This window comes from Pongo abelii, chromosome 14 (assembly GCF_028885655.2).
Source record: "Pongo abelii isolate AG06213 chromosome 14, NHGRI_mPonAbe1-v2.0_pri, whole genome shotgun sequence".
Classification (NCBI taxonomy): Eukaryota; Metazoa; Chordata; class Mammalia; order Primates; family Hominidae; genus Pongo; species Pongo abelii.
In genome coordinates this window covers 75,945,505-75,963,698 of record NC_071999.2, presented here as the reverse complement: position 1 = coordinate 75,963,698, position 18,194 = coordinate 75,945,505, and positions in this window count along the sequence as shown.

Sequence of the window (18,194 nt, the reverse complement as noted above, 5' to 3'; positions counted from 1 at the left end):
CCATTCAGGACATAGACATGGGCAAAGATTTTATGATGTAATCGCCAAAGCAATTGCAAGAAAAGCAAAAATTGACAAATGGGATCTAATTAAACTAAAGAACTTCTGCACAGCAAAAGAAATAATTGCCAGAGCGAAAAGACAACCTATAAAATGGGAGAAAATTTTTGCAATCCATCTGAAAGAGGTCTAATGTTCAGAATCTTCAAGGAACTTAAACACATTTACAAGAAAGAAACAACCCCATTAAAAAGTGGGCAGAGGATATGAACAGACAATTTTCAAAAGACACACATGCAGCCAACAAACATGAAGAAATGCTCAACATCGTTGATCATTAAAGAAATGCAAATCAAAACCACAATAAGATATCATCTCATGCCAGTCAGAATGGTGATTATTAAAAAGTTAACAAATGCTGGCAAGGTAGTGGAGGAATAGGAATGCTTTTACACTGTTGGTGGGAATATAAATTATTTTAACCATTGTGGAAGAGACAGTATGGTGATTCCGCAATGATCTAAAACCAGAAATACCATTTGACCCAGCAAACCCATCACTGGGTATATACCCAAATGAATATAAATCATTCTATTATAAAGATACACACACGTGTATGTTCATTGCAGCGCTATTCACAATGGCAAAGACGTGAAATCAACCCAAATGCCCATCAGTGATAGACTGGATAAAGGAAATGTGGTACATACACACCATGGAATACTATGCAGCCTTAAAAGGAACCAGATCATGTCCTTTGCAGAGACATGGATGAAACAGGAAACCATTATCCTTGGCAAACTAATGCAGGAACAGAACACTAAACACCACAAGTTCTCTCATATAAGTGGGAGCTGAACAAGGAGAACACATGGAAACAGCAAGGAGAGCATCACACACTGGGACCTGTTGTGGGAGGGGAGAGCATTAGGAAAAGGAGCCAATGCATCCCGACCTTAATACCTAAGTGATGGGTTGATAGGTACAGCAAAACACAATAGCACACGTTTACCTGTGTAACAAACCTGCATATCCTGCACAAGTACCCTGGAACTTACAAAATAAAATAAAATGAACCACAAGTGTATTTTTTCAACTCAGAACTTTCTGTAAATATAAAGGTATGACAGGCTAATTCTTATTTTTTCATTACTAATTTAAGATGTAATATTTTTCTTTTGACTCTATGCACTCTAGATCAGGATCCCCCAATTCCAAGGAAACAGACTGGTACCAGTCTACTTCCTGCCAGACCCTAAACCAGGCAGCACAGCAAGAGGTGAGCAGCAGCAAGCAAACAAGCGAGCAAGCATTACCACCTGAGCTCTGTCTCCTGTCCTGTGAACAGTGGCATTAGTTTCTCATAGGAGCACAAACCCTATTGTGAACTGCAAATCCGAGGGATCTAGGCTGCATGCTTCTTATGAGAATCTAACCAATGCTTGCTGATCTGAGGTGAAAGAGTTTCATCCCTCCCATCTCATAGAAAAATTGTCTTCCAGGAAAACTGTTCCTGGTGCCAAAAAAAGTTGGGGACCGCTGCTCTAGGTCTACTGTCTACCTCTCTTTGAGTTTCTCTGTCTTCCTAGGAGTTAGATTTTCATGGACACATGAACCAGGCTCACTTATCTGGTGGTTAGATTCAGTTACTCAGAGTTAGGAACAGAGATTAGAGGGTAGGCAGAGAAATGGAATATTATTTCCACTCTCCTTGGCTACCTTGTCATCATTCTGGCAGGGATTCTCAATCTATATCTCCCCCACAATGCTTCAAACAGACTTCCCTTTCCTTTCTTCCTCAGTCCTCTGGTAACAATTCCCGGCTCTTGCTAGCTTCTAGGTTTCTCACTATCTTTGTTAGTTTCCCTTAACCCTGATCATTTCTTTTTAAATAGTCACTTTATTAAGCTTTCATTAATTAGACTCTTTGTGTGTTTCATCTACTTCCTACCAGACTCTAAATACACGTTAATCCAAAATTCAAATTTTTAGAGAAATGTCCTCAACGTACATTCTATATTTCTTATTTGATCTTAGACTCCATTACAGCTAACAAAATTATTTGGTTATATTTTTAAAAGCTTGTACCTTAGAATATAGCTTTGCATATAGAGGAAGTTTGATAATATTAATTTTAATTATTTTACCTTCCTTTTTATGTCTTCTAATTAATCATTCACCTCATTCTCTCTTCTAACAACTCCCTTTATTCTTAACCTCATGCATTGCGTCTCTCACTTCATTCTGCCTTGAATGCTGTTGTAGATTTTGTTTCTTGGAAATAGATTGTGAAGCTGAGATTTGTTTGCCAGAGTTTATTGGGCATTTTATCACACAAAACAATGAGGAAAGCAAGATTGGGCAGAGGGGGAATCTGACTTGCAATGTGATTTTAACTGAGGACTTCTGCTGATATATGGGGAACTCTAGGGCTGAACTGACTTGCAGAATTCCTTCAAACTGAGACTAGGGTTCCTTCTGCATCATTCATTTGATAACCACAGGCCACACTCATAAAAGATACCTTATCTTTGGAAAGATAGTTTCCTGTGTGCAAGAGCAATTTTCAGTGAGAAACATAGCTATGAGAGTCAACAGGTACTATCTCCAGCAAGAATAGGATGAGAGCCTTGATCATATGGTAAAATATAACAGTATCCACTCTTAACATTTTTCCACACTTTAATGATTCTTTAAAATATTATTTTAGGTGCAAGTTTTTTTTATTTTGATGTAACCTCAGATTTTATGAAATCATCTTGTTGTGAATTTAGATTACTATATAATTTTAGCATTACATTCATGATTCAATCAATTCTAAAATAATTTTATTAACAACATTAGGCCTCTGTTTCATATCTGAGATCATGTGGAGTGGATTGGCCTTGTCCTTGTCTGCTGAAAATGAAAAATAAATGCTAATAAAATCTTTGATGTGATAGAACATCATGGAAAGTTCTAAGTTTTCAAATCCAAGTAAGCAGGCACAAAATACATTCTAGGTGAAACATTCAGGGTTGACAAAATGAAAGAGGCTGTATCAGCTCCACTATGCAGAACTTGAGGCAGAGTTTTACAAAAGGGGTGACCCTGTCCTGGAGTGGCAGCTATGGAGACCTTGTGCAAGAAGAGAATTCTCTAAAGACACAGTTGTTTTTCAGATAATATTATTTCCAGTCACCATTATTTTAAATGCCATATTTCATTTGTTTCTCATCAAGTCCTTTTGGCTGAGTGATTTTACTAAGAAATACATGGAAAATAAACATTTAAGATGCAGTTTGTTTATAATAATCAATTTTTTTTAATGTGAATTGTTTTACTAAACTTAGCCTCCCAGGTCTCACGGTCAAAATCAGTTCCTTTTTCTCCTTCACAAACTGTTAAGAGATACTCTTCTATTATAGCTCTGCTAAACCAAAGAGATTTTTTTTCCTCCACTTCTAACTTTTCTACATATAGGGAGGTATTCAGTAGCATTTCAAATAACTTGTAGTCTTTCTTTGGCAAAACATGGTTTATGGCAAATTCCAAACATTCCGTGCATATTTTTCTTAATTTTCCTGTCAATATGCTGACTTCAATGAACAAGAAGCAAGCCACTGCCTTTTACCTTTCACCATGTAGAAGTTTAAGTATTCTTAGTGGAAGTCGGGGGGAAAAAACTGATGAGGTTTCAGGTTGCAAATATTACTCTGAAATTATGAGAAATTGGTGTTCCAGTTTAGGATTTCCACATGTTTTTGACAGTGACAAAGACCAAAATTTATGACAAAAGGGTATTCAGTGGCAAAGGCAGTAAGGGAGAAGGGGAATGGTTTAGATGACATTTCTTGTCTCCTTTATTTTGGTCATTTATCTCTTTCATAGACATAAATTGGGTGTTTATTATATTTTGTGTTGGCTTATCTACTCCATAAGGCTATTTCCTCCCAGTATTTGTCAGATGTGACAATATCTTAATTTCCTATATTGTTGTCAACTAGGCTGGTTTGGTAGGCTTTCAAAGGTATTCCATTGGGAAGTGGGGGTGAGAAGATATGACAAATCTGTCTAGCTAATGTCACCACTCAGAAATCTCAGTAGTATGTTCGCAAATTGTTTAATATGTTGTCATATTCTCTTTGCCAAATCTCATTAGAAGTATAATTTCCAGGTGGAAGTAGTAGACTAAAATATCCTTTAAAATAGGAAATTCTAGCCAGTAAATGAGAATGCATATGTAGTTGGAGAAATAAGTGAAACCAGCACAGATGGTATGGAAGCAATGAAGAATTAACTTGTCTCAGAAGATGATAACTTTTACTAAGTAGCATAAAGTAGTGCTTTTTTGTAATGACATCCATCTCACGAGAACATATTAATAATTAGTGCACAGATTCCATATAAAATGCATCTTTCACATTTTAAAAATGACATGTTAAGGTGATTTTTTATTTTCTCTATCCCTTGAGTGGCATTAGAATATGTGTGAGTACGTCATAGATACTTTAGTGATCTTACCTTTTAATGGTCAACATAAATGTACTTGCTCTCTTGAGTGCTTGTATTCTGATGATCTTGTTCTCAAATTTGTCTAACATTTTCATAAGTGGATCTCATATATAAATCCTTACTGCAAGCAGACAGGATTGTGAGAATATAAAACACTATTGCTACTTTTACCTCTTAGCAAGATATGCTATATTTATTTCAAAACCATGCCACAGGTTGTCAAGAAATAATGAGATCCAGGCTTCTACAATTCCAGTTTAGATTTCTAGAGGCTTTCTTTCTGGTTCTGAGAATCAAACATTCTTTCTTGTTAACGTTTGCTACATGAAAAATAGTCCTCTCACAGTATTGCCAAATGAACACCCTGTTATTGTCCTATTTAGTTTAAGTCTGCACCTTTAAGAAGTCTCCACAAAGCCCTTTGGAGAACTATTCTTGTTAATAACTGCCACTAAACTCCCTTTAGCTCAGGAATTTCTAAAACTTTTATTTATCTTTTAAGGTCTTATGACCTACACCATTTGACTAGAGTGAGTGAAACCCTTTGCACACGTGTAGCTACTCATGAGGCCGCTTTATTCTCTCATATGACTTTGGCTTTGGGATTACCTGGTATATGATTCCAAAAAGAAAGGAAATATTGGTTATTATATCTTCTATGCAAAGGTCAAAACTTACTTTAACCAAAAAGAGTACAAGAGCATCTTCAACGTCCTGAGGAAAAATAACTGTCAACCTTTTCCTGTACCAGAAAATATATATGCCATTTAAGAAACAGGGCAGAAAATTTTGGTTGAATGAAACCTAATAGGTTTCCTAACACCAGACTCTCTCTAAAGAAACTTTCAAAAGAAAAATAATCCCAGAAAAAAAGGAAGTATCAATAATTACCTCAAACAAGTTAAAAAAAAAGAACATACAGAAAAATCATTTTTAAAAGATTGTAAAAAACTAACAGCATATTATTTGAACATTTAAATATAGTAATTGGAACTGCTAACCCATAAAACAGGGGAGCCTGAATCAGAATTTAGAGTTCTTTGTATATTTTGAATTCCAATCCTTTACCAACTATACGTTTTGCAAACATTTCTCTCAGCCTTTTGCTTGTCTTTTCTTTCACATAACAGTGTCTTTTATGAGCAGAAATTTTGAATTTTAATGAAGTCTAACTACTAGCAAACTAGGAATAGAAGCTATCCTCAACTTGAAACTTGATACAGAAACTCTATAAAAATCTATGGCTAATATACTAAATGTTGACAAACTATATGTACTTTTTTAAGGTCAGGAAAAGGTAAGCGTGTTTTCACTAATAACTGATTCAGCATAATGCTGGAAGTTATGTTTCGTACAATAAGACAGTAAACAAATATAAATTTGTGCTGATTGAAATGGAAGAAACAAAATTGCCTTTACTTGCAGTTAACATGTTTGTCTAGGTAGACAATTTCAAAGAATCAATAAAACATGCTGGAACAACTAAAGTAGTATAGCAAGGTGGAAAGATACAAGTTAATAAAATAATGTTAATTGTTTTCCTATATGCTAGTCTCAGAGGCGTTTAAATCAGAGCAACTCCATCTTGAACAGGGGCTGGGTAAAATGAGACTGAGACCTACTGGGTTGCATTCCCAGGACGTTAGGTATTCTTTTTTTTTTAAATTTTATTATTATACTTTAAGTTTTAGGGTACATGTGCACAACGTGCAGGTTTGTTACATATGTATACATATTCCATGTTGATGTGCTGCACCCATTAACTCGTCATTTAGCATTAGGTATATCTCCTAATGCTATCCCTCCCCCATCCCCCGACCACACAACAGTACCCGGTGTGTGATGTTCCCCTTCCTGTGTCCGTGTGTTCTCATTGTTCAATTCCCACCTATGAGTGAGAACATGCAGCGTTTCGTTTTTTGTCCTTTGGATAGTTTGCTGAGAATGATGGTTTCCAGTTTCATCCATGTCCCTACAAAGGACATGAACTCATCATTTTTTATGGCTGCATAGTATTCCATGGTGTATATGTGCCACATTTTCTTAATCTAGTCTATCGTTGTTGGACATTTAGGTTGGTTCCAAGTCTGCTGTTATGAATAGTGCCGCAATAAACATATGTGTGCATGTGTCTTTATAGCAGCATGATTTATAATCCTTTGGGTATATACTCAGTAATGGGATGGCTGGGTCAAATGGTATTTCTAGTTCTAGATCCCTGAGGAATTGCCACACTGACTTCCACAACAGTTGAACTAGTTTACAGTCCCACCAACAGTGTAAAAGTGTTCCTATTTCTCCACATCCTCTCCAGCACCTGTTGTTTCCTGACTTTTTAATGATTGCCATTCTAACTGGTGTGAGATGGTATCTCATTGTGGTTTTGATTTGCATTTCTCTGATGGCCAGTGATGATGAGCATTTTTTCATGTGTCTTTTGGCTGCATAAATGTCTTCTTTTGAGAAGTGTCTGTTCATATCCTTTGTCCACTTTTTGATGGGGTTGTTTGTTTTTTTCTTGTAAATTTGTTGGAGTTCATTGTAGATTCTGGATATTAGCCCTTTGTCAGATGAGTAGGTTGCAAAAATTTTCTCTCATTCTATAGGTTGCCTGTTCACTCTGATGGTAGTTTCTTTTGCTGTGCAGAAGCTCTTTAGTTTAATGAGATCCCATTTGTCAATTTTGGCTTTTGTTGCCATTGCTTTTGGTGTTTTAGACATGAAGTCCTTGCCCATGCCTATGTCCTGAATGGTATTGCCTAGGTTTTCTTCTAGGGTTTTTATGGTTTTAGATCTAACATGTAAGTCTTTAATCCATCTTGAATTAATCTTTGTATAAGGTGTAAGGAAGGGATCCAGTTTCAGCTTTCTACATATGGCTAGCCAGTTTTGCCAGCACCATTTATTAAATAGGGAATTCTTTCCCCATTGCTTGTTTTTGTCAGGTTTGTCAAAGATCAGATAGTTGTAGATATGCAGCATTATTTCTGAGGGCTCTGTTCTGTTCCATTGGTCTATATCTCTGTTTTGGTACCAGTACCATGCTGTTTTGGTTACTGTAGCCTTGTAGTATAGTTTGAAGTCAGGTAGTGTGATGCCTCCAGCTTTGTTCTTTTGGCTTAGGATTGACTTGGCGATGCGGGCTCTTCTTTGGTTCCATATGAACTTTAAAGTAGTTTTTTCCAATTCTGTGAAGAAAGTCATTGGTAACTTGATGGGGATGGCATTGAATCTGTAAATTACCTTGGGCAGTATGGCCATTTTCACGATATTGATTCTTCCTACCCAAGAGCATGAGCATGGAATGTTCTTCCATTTGTTTGTATCCTCTTTTATTTCCTTGAGCAGTGGTTTGTAGTTCTCCTTGAAGAGGTCCTTCACATCCCTTGTAAGTTGGATTCCTAGGTATTTTATTCTCTTTGAAGCAATTGTGAATGGGAGTTCACTCATGATTTGGCTCTCTGTTTGTCTGTTGTTGGTGTATAAGAATGCTTGTGATTTTTGTACATTGATTTTGTATCCTGAGACTTTGCTGAAGTTGCTTATCAGCTTGAGGAGATTTTGGGCTGAGACAATGGGGTTTTCTAGATATACAATCATGTCATCTGCAAACAGGGACAATTTGACTTCCTCTTTTCCTAATTGAATACCCTTTATTTCCTTCTCCTGCCTGATTGCCCTGGCCAGAACTTCCAACACTATGTTGAATAGGAGTGGTGAGAGAGGGCATCCCTGTCTTATGCTGGTTTTCAAAGGGAATGCTTCCAGTTTTGCCCATTCAGTATGATATAGGCTGTGGGTTTGTCATAAATAGCTCTTATTATTTTGAGCTACGTCCCATCAATACCTAATTTATTGAGCGTTTTTGGCATGAAGGGTTGTTGAATTTTGTCAAAGGCCTTTTCTGCATCTATTGAGATAATCATGTGGTTTTTGTCTTTGGTTCTGTTTATATGCTGGATTACATTTATTGATTTTCATATGTATAACCAGCCTTGCATCCCAGGGATGAAGCCTACTTGATCATGGTGGATAAGCTTTTTGATGTGCTGTTGGATTCTGTTTGCCAGTATTTTATTGAGGATTTTTGCATCGATGTTCATCAAGGATATTGGTCTAAAATTCTCTTTTTTAGTTGTGTCTCTGCCAGGCTTTGGTATCAGGATGATGCTGGCCTCATAAAATGAGTTAGGGAGGATTCCCTCTTTTCCATTGTTTGGAATAGTTTCAGAAGGAATGGTACCAGCTCCTCTTTGTACCTCTGGTAGAATTCAGCTGTGAATCCATCTGGTCCTGGACTTTTTTTGGTTGGACGTTAGGTATTCTAAGTCACAGGATGAGATAAGAGTTCACCACAAGATACCGGTCATAAAGACCGTGCTGATAAAACAGGCTGCAGTAAAGAGGCTGGCTTAAACCCACCAAGACCAAGATGGCAGCAAAAGTGACCTCTGGTTGTCCTTACTGCTCATTATATACTAATTATAATGCATTGGCATGGTAAAAGACACTCTTATCAGTGCCATGACAATTTATAAATGCCATGGCAACGTCAGGAAGTTTTCCTAAGTGGTCTAAAAGGGGGAGAAACCTTCAGGTCCAGGAGTTGCCCACCCCTTTCCCAGAAAACTCATGAATAATCCATCCCTTGTTTAGCCTATCATCAAGGTGTAACAATAAGTACAAGCCGCTGAGCAGCCCAAGCCACTTCTCTGCCTGTGGAGTAGCCATTCTTTATTCCTTTACTTTCTTAGTAAACTTGCTTTCATTTTACTCTATGGACTTGCCCATAACTCTTTCTTGCACCAGATCCAAGAACCCTCTGTTGGTGTCTAGATTGGGATCTCTTTCTGGTAACACCAGTAATAAAAAAAAATTGAAATTTTAAATTTTAAAAATTATTATTTAGCATGTCACCAAAAAATGAACTAGTTAAGAACAGGTTTAGTAATATATATCAAGGATCTGTATGCGGAAGCCTACTAAATGCTGATGAAAGAAATCAAAGTTCAGTATAAATGGAGGTATATCCATAGATGGCAATACACAATATTGTTAAAATTCTAATTCTTCTCAGCTTTCTGTAGATTCAACACAATCCAATCAAAATAACAGGAAGCTATTTTGTGGAAAGCAACATGATCCTAAAATTTAAATGAAATGGCAAAAGACGTAGCATACTCAACACAATATTAAAGAAGAATAATAAATTTGGAAGATTCACAGATTCCGTTTTCAGTGCTACTGTACTCAAGACAGTGTGGTGTTCATGAATGAATAGACACATAGATTAATGGACCAGAGTAGAGAAGTTCAGAAATATAGTGCAGTGATCATTGACAAAGGAGCAAAGGTATGTCCTGTGGGAGCTAATGTACATGTTGGCCTGTGAAAGAAAGTAGTTTTGACAAAAGTAAAGAGGGTCTTTTCAATAAATGGTACTGTAATAATTGGATGTTCATATGTAAAATAAATGACTTAAGACACAGATCTTACCCATTTCACAAAAGTCTACTTAAAATGGTCAGAGAATTAAATGAAAATAAAAAAACTATGAAACTTCTAGAAGAAAATTTGTCATCTTAGATTTTATAATGAATATTGTATATAACACTAAAATTGTAATTCACAATGGAAAAAAATGATAAAAGCTGCACCTTATTTAAATTAAATACTTCTGCCCTACAAAATATACCATTAAGGAAATGAAAATAAAGTGAACAGATTAGGTAAAATATTTACAAAACACACATCTGATAAAGGACTTGTATTTAGAATATGAAAATAACCCTCAAAACTCAACAATAAGATAAATACCTAGATTTTAAAAAGGGATAATGTTCTATACAGACATCACATTAAATATATATATATATTTATATATATACAATATAGATTAAAAATGGGATAATGTTCTACACAGCCGCCACACTATATATATGTGTGTGTGTGTATATGTGTTTATATATGTATAAATATGTGTATGTGTGTGTGTGTGTATATATATATATGTACATGCAGAGCAAATAAGCACATAAAATATGTCCAAAATCATTTTGTCATTAGGGAATTGCAAATTAAAATAAAAATGAGATACTACTACATACCCATTAGAATAACCAAAATCCTCAAAACTAACAATACCAATTACCAAAGAGGATGCAGAGCGACAGAAGTTCTCATTCACTGCAGTTGGGAATGCAAAATATTACAGCCACTTTGGAAGAAAGCTGAACGGTTCTGACAAAGCTAAACATAGTCTTATTATATGATCCAGAAATTATACTCCTAGGTGTTTCCAACTGATTTGAAAATGTATATTTATATTTAAAAAAACCTTAACATCAATGTTTTTAGCCACTTTATTCAGCTAGTAAATCCTAGAAGTGACCAAGTTGTCCTTTGCTGGGTGAAAAGGATAAACAAACTTCGGTACATTCATATAGTAATTTATTGTCTAATAATATAAAAGAATGAGCTATTAAGCCACGAAATGACCCTGAGTGAGCTTATATGTATATTGGTATGTGAAAAAAAACCAGTCTGAAAGACTACATACAACATGATTTTAATAATAAGAGGTTTTGTAAAATGCAAAACATATAGATGGTAAACTCAGCCATTTCTATGGTTTTCAGTAAGGGAGGAGAGTTATATAAGTCAAATATAGGAGATTATTTAGGGCACTGCAATTATTTTGTATGATATTGTAATGCTGGATACATTATTCCATAAAAAAATGTAGAATGACAAATGGATGTGGCAATAACATTGAAGCAGTTAGGGGAAAAGTTAATGGCTTATGCATCTTGGTAAATGACTGGAGTCTGTTATACTAACAGCAACTTCTTTGCATATAAGCACCATACTCTAGGTGGTAAAGTTGTTCCTCAATGGGGTATGAGTTAATGATTCTGATACCGCTATACATGTATACTGGAATGAGCAATTAAGGAAATGGATGATGGATGATAGGTGCCAGTTATGTGATCCGCGAAAGGGTTGTATATGCAAAGTGTCCCCCAAATGCACAAGGAGCCAAGAAATTAATGATGGGGGAAGATAAGTCTAGTGTGTCCATTTTGCATGATTTATTAGGGGGGACTACAGACGGAAGCATGATCTTGAGCAGGGGCAAGACCAGGTGGATCGCTGTACCACACACCCAGGGCTTATATGTTGGGGAAAAAAGCATATGTGGTCTGAAAGGCATGTATAGGGGGCTACAGTTGTCACACCCTATGATTTCTGCAATGACAAGAGTTGTTTTAGGGGAAACTTACAATGAATAGGTGGTCCCACTAAAGAGTAATGCATCAACTAGATATTTTGGAGGCATTCCTGAACTTATGGTTAGTCAGAAGTTGGATGGCAGATTAGCATTGGAAATAAAGTCACTCTCGTCCCCATAAATGACACTGCTGTTATGGGAATACATAGATAAGTGAGGAAAGGAGGCTAGAATTACACACATCAATAGATCAGATGTGGAGACTTTAGTAAGCACTCATGTTTAGTTAATATAGATAACAGGTGACTACAAGTAGAAACATTTCTAGAACTATATATAAATATCTTATACATATAAACATATGTAGTAGACGTGTATAGAATATGTTAGTATACCACATATATTTCCTTGTTCTGTCAGGTGGGAGAGCCTAAAAGCAGTAACACCCCAATAGTAACAAGCACCCCAGCACAGATCTTGCTTTCTAATGCCATGCTTCATTAAGTAGAATAGGGTTTCTTGTAAAAGTTCCTGATTCTAGGCTGGGACAAGATATATTTATGATGAGCCTCTTTCAGAGAGTAAGGAAGTCCTAACAAAACCCAAAACCTCACAGTGTTCGAGGTGTGTTAAAGAGCTACAGGAGCAAACTGAACAAGCTTCCAATGTCCAAGCCAGAACAATTCAAGCAATGAATTAAATAAAGTAATATTGGATTTTAATCCAAAGTTTTAAATAAATATCTGTGAGTCAATACTCATACAAACAAATGATTAAAGAAAGAAATAAGGGATAATAGACATTGCTTGTGCAGAAGAATTCAAAATAATTTATTTTGATACTCTGCCCTCTAGGGGATAGCGCATAACTCTTACTCCTTGAGTGTGGGTTATGCCCTGTGACTTATTATTCAAAGAGTACATTATGGAAAGGGGAGGGTGGGGGATAAGTAACTTTACAGTAGAGAAATCTGACAGACATTTCCCCAGTCAAGTGATCAAGGTTAACATCAATAGTCATGTTGATGGTGTGATAAAAATGTCATTTTGCCTCTGTGATCGTCCCCCCTAAAACCCACCGCCATAGTCTAATCACAAGAAAAACATCAGATGAATTCCATTTGAGAGATATTTTACAAAGTATCTGACCAGTACTTCTCAAAATTACCAAGGTCATCAAAAACAAGAAAAGTCTGAAAATGTCACAGCCTAGAGGAACCCATGGAAACATTATGAATAAATGTATTGTGGTACCTTGGATAGGATCTTGGAACAGAATAGAGACATTAGGTAAAAACCTAAGGAGTTCTGAATACATTGTGGACTTCAGCTGATAATAATCATGTGTCAATAATGTATCAGTATTGTAAAAAATATATCAATATTGGTTTGTTCATTGTGACAAATGACCATACTAATATAAGATGAAAATAATACGGAAGCTAGATTTGAGATATATGGGAATTCCTTATCTTCACAATTGTTTCATAATCAAAAACTTTAAAAACAAAAATGTTTATTTAAAAAAAAACCTAAATCACTACCCCAAATATAAATGTATTTTTCAGATATGAGATGCAAAAATGCAATTGCATATATTTAATTTTGTTACTGATTATTTTATTTAATGAAATTTATTGTTAATGATTGAGAAATTGAGAGGTCAACACTAATGTTTTTGACTGACATGAGGTAACTTTTCTTGGTGACTACAGTTTGCTTTTTTACTTCATATTAATAATCTTTATGGAAATGTAATATTTAACTGACATTAAATGTTTTGATGGATGTCTATCTGAAATTACTCTTGAGCTTTAAGTTATGGATTTCACACTTGATGTGTTCCAGTGTGTGTCAATAACAAATTGAAAATACCTCTGTTTCACGGCCAGCTAAATGATCTCTATTAACTTGATAGTAAATATCCCTTCATGCTGTGTTTGCACAAAGCACAGCATGCATTAGAGATCAGGTGTATGAGAAATATATTTAATTGGATATTAGTGAGACTGACATGCACATGAAAAACACATCATTAACTTAGAATATAATTTGAAGGTTACCTCTCCGTTTTTGTACAAGGAGTTTGTGTGAATTAATAATGCTCTTTTGTATTTATATAATGCTCAGGAGTTTCATGCTTACATTTAATATAAAAATGACATGAACAAATTATTACCTGTTACTCAAACCAGATACAAAAGTTTTCAACAGTAGACATACTTTATTGTCTTCATGGCCTTTAAATATCCAAATTGCTTATTATCAGCAACTTTTTTTTTTTTTTTTTTTTTTGAGACGGAGTCTCGCTCTGTCACACAGGCTGCAGTGCAGTGGTGCAATCTCGGCTCACTGCAAGCTCCATCTCCCGGGTTCACACCATTCTCCTGCCTCAGCCTCCTAAGTAGCTGGGACTACAGGCACCTGCTACCATGCCCGGCTAATTTTTTGTATTTTTAGTAGAGACGGGTTTCACTGTGTTAGCCAGGATGGTCTCGATCTCCTGACCTCGTGATCTGCCCGCCTTGGCCTCCCAAAGTGCTGGGATTAGAGGCGTGAACCACCACACCCAGCCTATTATTAGCAACTTTAATATTTAGATAATTAATCATTCTAGTACCCAAATATATGAATTAATTATTAAATGAATCAATAACACAAATGTAGGCGTTCATTAGGAAGTAGGGGTGGTATGTATTTCTTCATGATAGGGACACTGACGAAAAACAAAATAAATCAGTCAAAGATTGAAGTACATTTTGAAATTGAAAGAGATGCTTACAATAGGCAGTCACAAGTTTGTATACATCAACTCCACCAACACACCACTGTCCGCAACTCAAAGTAGAAATAATTTTTTTTCTGATGTAATAAATTTAATGGGAATGTAAAAATAGAAGAAAGAATAATTTTGAGGGTTGGGATCACTTGCATATACAGAGCTTAACCATTGGGAAAGAGAATTGAGACTCATATAACTATTTGTTACTTTTTTAAATGCATAAAGTTAAGGCTATGAGCAATAAAGAATTTGTTCCATCAGGAAAATCCTGCAAACCAATTGCCTAGGAATATAGTTTGCCCCTCTGGGCAAACATATCTCCAATGAGGACAATATATTGTTCATACTGGTATAGAGCTTGCTTATTAGACAACAGTTTATGTATTAAGATTCATTTCTAGACTCTTGCCTCAGCCTCACAATGTTCCATTATCTTGAACTATTACATCATAAGGTTTTTTTCAAACCTAAGCATTCATCCACCTTAAAAACCTGCATTAAATCACTTGAGTCCAGAAACCAAAACCTCACAAACAAGTTTACTCAACATCTTCTGCAATACTACTCAGACTTTGTCACAATGGTGTGTGCCCTTACAGTAAGAAGTTGGTCTAATTAACTTCGCTTGATAAACATTTTTTTCTCTTGGACATTTTTGGATTCAACTGTTCATAATTCAATTTTTTCAAGTACTGAAGTATTGTAAACTTATAGTGATACACCTTTTGTGTTCAACAAAAGTGAGAGCCTTGGATGCCCTATGAAAAAAGGGGCCTGACTGCAGAATTGTTCTTTGCTGTTTTAATTGCCCTCTCTTTGCTGTCATTGATGGGGAAACTGAGCACTGCTACTTGCTTAAGCTCGGAGAAACCATAGAGGCATACCTTAGTTACCTACCCTTATTTCTAATCTATACTTACTGCCCAAGGGCTTCTAGATTACAGCTGTCCCAATCCATTTGATCACAATAGCTCCTCAGAGGCTATGCTTTCATTATAATTAGACTGGACTAAGGATACATTGTATTATATTAACCTGGACTCCAAGCATTGCAGTTCAGATATGCCTCCTATAGCCAGACTTTTTAAGGAAAAACAATCTTCCTTCAGGGTGCCAGATGTAAGACAAATTTGATCCCCAACTACTTTATAGGGCTAGAACCAATGAGCTTTTATGTTGTTGACCGCAGGACAGAGACAAGCGATTCCATATCCTCCAGTGCTCATTTTAAGGTCTGTATCTTTGTCCTCAAATTTGGTAATCCATCCTTGGGTAAGACTACATCAAACCATAAGATAATTGTGGTTTTGAGAGGAAGGGGTCATATGAATATTGCTCTCATAAGACCCCTCTGCTTCTATGTAAATGTGTGGGTGAAAATAAATGCATAAATAAAAGGGTTATAGCTAACTCTTCATTTATCAATATATGTATATATGCATATATGTGTGCATATATGACTATGTCAGAATGAGGGTGACTTAGGAACTCTATTTGTCTATATATTCTTCCAAATACACTTGTGTGTGTGTGTATGTGTGTGTGTGTGTGTGTGTGTGTGTGTTAGATTGATGAATCAGAAAACAAGATAATTAGGCTTCCTTTGATTGAATGGAATGAAATGCATTGTGACAAAATGACCATTAACCATCAAACTATGGTTAATGCTAATGGAAACACAAAGATGAAAAGGAAGACATTTCTTTTCTTTCAGATGGTGTATCACTTTTCTGTGAAACTCTTGAAATTGAACTTTGAACGGTGTGAATGTTTTAAATAACCATCATAGAAATTGAAGTTTGTTTTAGAAATAGATGTACATTTGGGGAACATGACTTTTCTTCATTCAAGAAATGTTGGCTAGACATGGCCTTCTTTGTTGGGCCTTTACCTCTAGGGAACACATGATGCCATTTGGTTTGCCAGCTCAAAATGGTGGTGATGCTTTTTGGAGGAAGAGCACAACCATCTATTGTAACCTTCCATATTATGCATAATCAGAAAAGCTATTGATTACTAGATCATTCTTTTGTTTCTATCCATTAGTAGTTGATTATTTCTTATTTGCAATGTACGTTCATCCCATTATTCTTACACCTCTTTTTAGTTTGAAAGTTTCTCAATTTTTAAATTATTTAATTTGTAATTGGCACATAATAGTTGTACTTATTTCTGAAATAAAATATGATGTTTTGATACATGTATCCATAGGGTAATAATCAAATCAGGGTAATCATGATACCCATCACTTTAAACACTTATCATTTCTTTGTGATGCCAGCATCCAAAGTATTTATTTCTAACCGTCTTGGAATATACACTGCATTGCTATTTGCTGAACTTACCCTACTGAGTAATAGAACATCAAAGATTATTCTTCCTGTTTAATTGTAACTTTGCATCCATTGCTCATCCTCTCCCAGTCTTCCCTCCTCCGTCCCTCCCCAGACTCTGATAGCCACTGTTCCACTCTTTACTTCTACCACTTGCATGGACATGGATGAACTAGGTGGGCATTATGTTGAGTTAAATAAGCCAGGCACAGAAGGATAAGCACTGAAAGGTTGTACTCACATGTGAAATCTAAAAATAATAGTAAAAAAAGATTTTATAAAATAAGAGACAGTTTTTCTAAGTAGCATTTAGTTTTTCAAATTGTGTCATATTCAGGCTTTCTCATTTTTTAAAATTTTATTAACATGTCTATTGTTTATTTTCCCACTAACGTCAATAGTAAAAGCAAATATTTTGAACATTCAGGACATTAATTCCTGGAAGCAGGTTTAGGGAACAATGAATAGAATGCAGTGACATTATAAACCATTTCATTTTGTATATGCACAGTTGCTGCCTAGATTCATGGGGAAGTTTGAGGATAATTTCAATAAAACATATAAGCAAAATATACCCATAAACTTACTTAATTCATTCCTAAAGGTGTTTTAAACTAATATTCTTGATTCTGGGCAGATCCAATTATTTTTCCCTTGTTAAAAATAATGTTTACTCATGATTAGATGGAAGCAGAATGAGTGAAAACTAACAGTCACTCAAAATTCCTGGGGACTATTAACCTCATTTACTCCTCAAAATAATATTTGGTTATGATAAAGAAACAGAATGTTACAAAGAAAAAGTGACTATTTCTACTTTAATATTTGGCACAGAATAGATTGAGATAACTCATTAAATTGCAAGGATAACATTCCAACAAAATCAATTACTTCATACTACACAGGTTTATTTTTTTCTCACAATTTGTATCCATTTCAGTTCAATGTATATGGCCAGGGGTGGGGGTGGTTAGTTGATTACAGGACATTCACTTTATTTCATTCTCATTCAGGACTCAGGCTGATCTGGCATCCTTAAGAAAGACTGTTTGGCACCAGATTGTGTCAATGGAGAGAAGATGGCTGGGGTTTAAAGGCTTGCCCATGCGGTGATCAGCAGCCTCCTATTTGCGGAACAAGTCAAACAGCCATCTTCAACTTCACAGAAACAAGAAAGTGCAGCTCTACCATCTACGTGCCAAAAAAGATATAATTTAAAATATATTTTAATAGACTTAGTGAGGTCCATAGGTACTGTGCAAATTTTTATATAAAAGCAGAAAACTTGGTTTAAAAAATACCGAGGGCACTTTCACTTGAAGTTATATAGCTAAAGATTTTATATTCATAGTGAG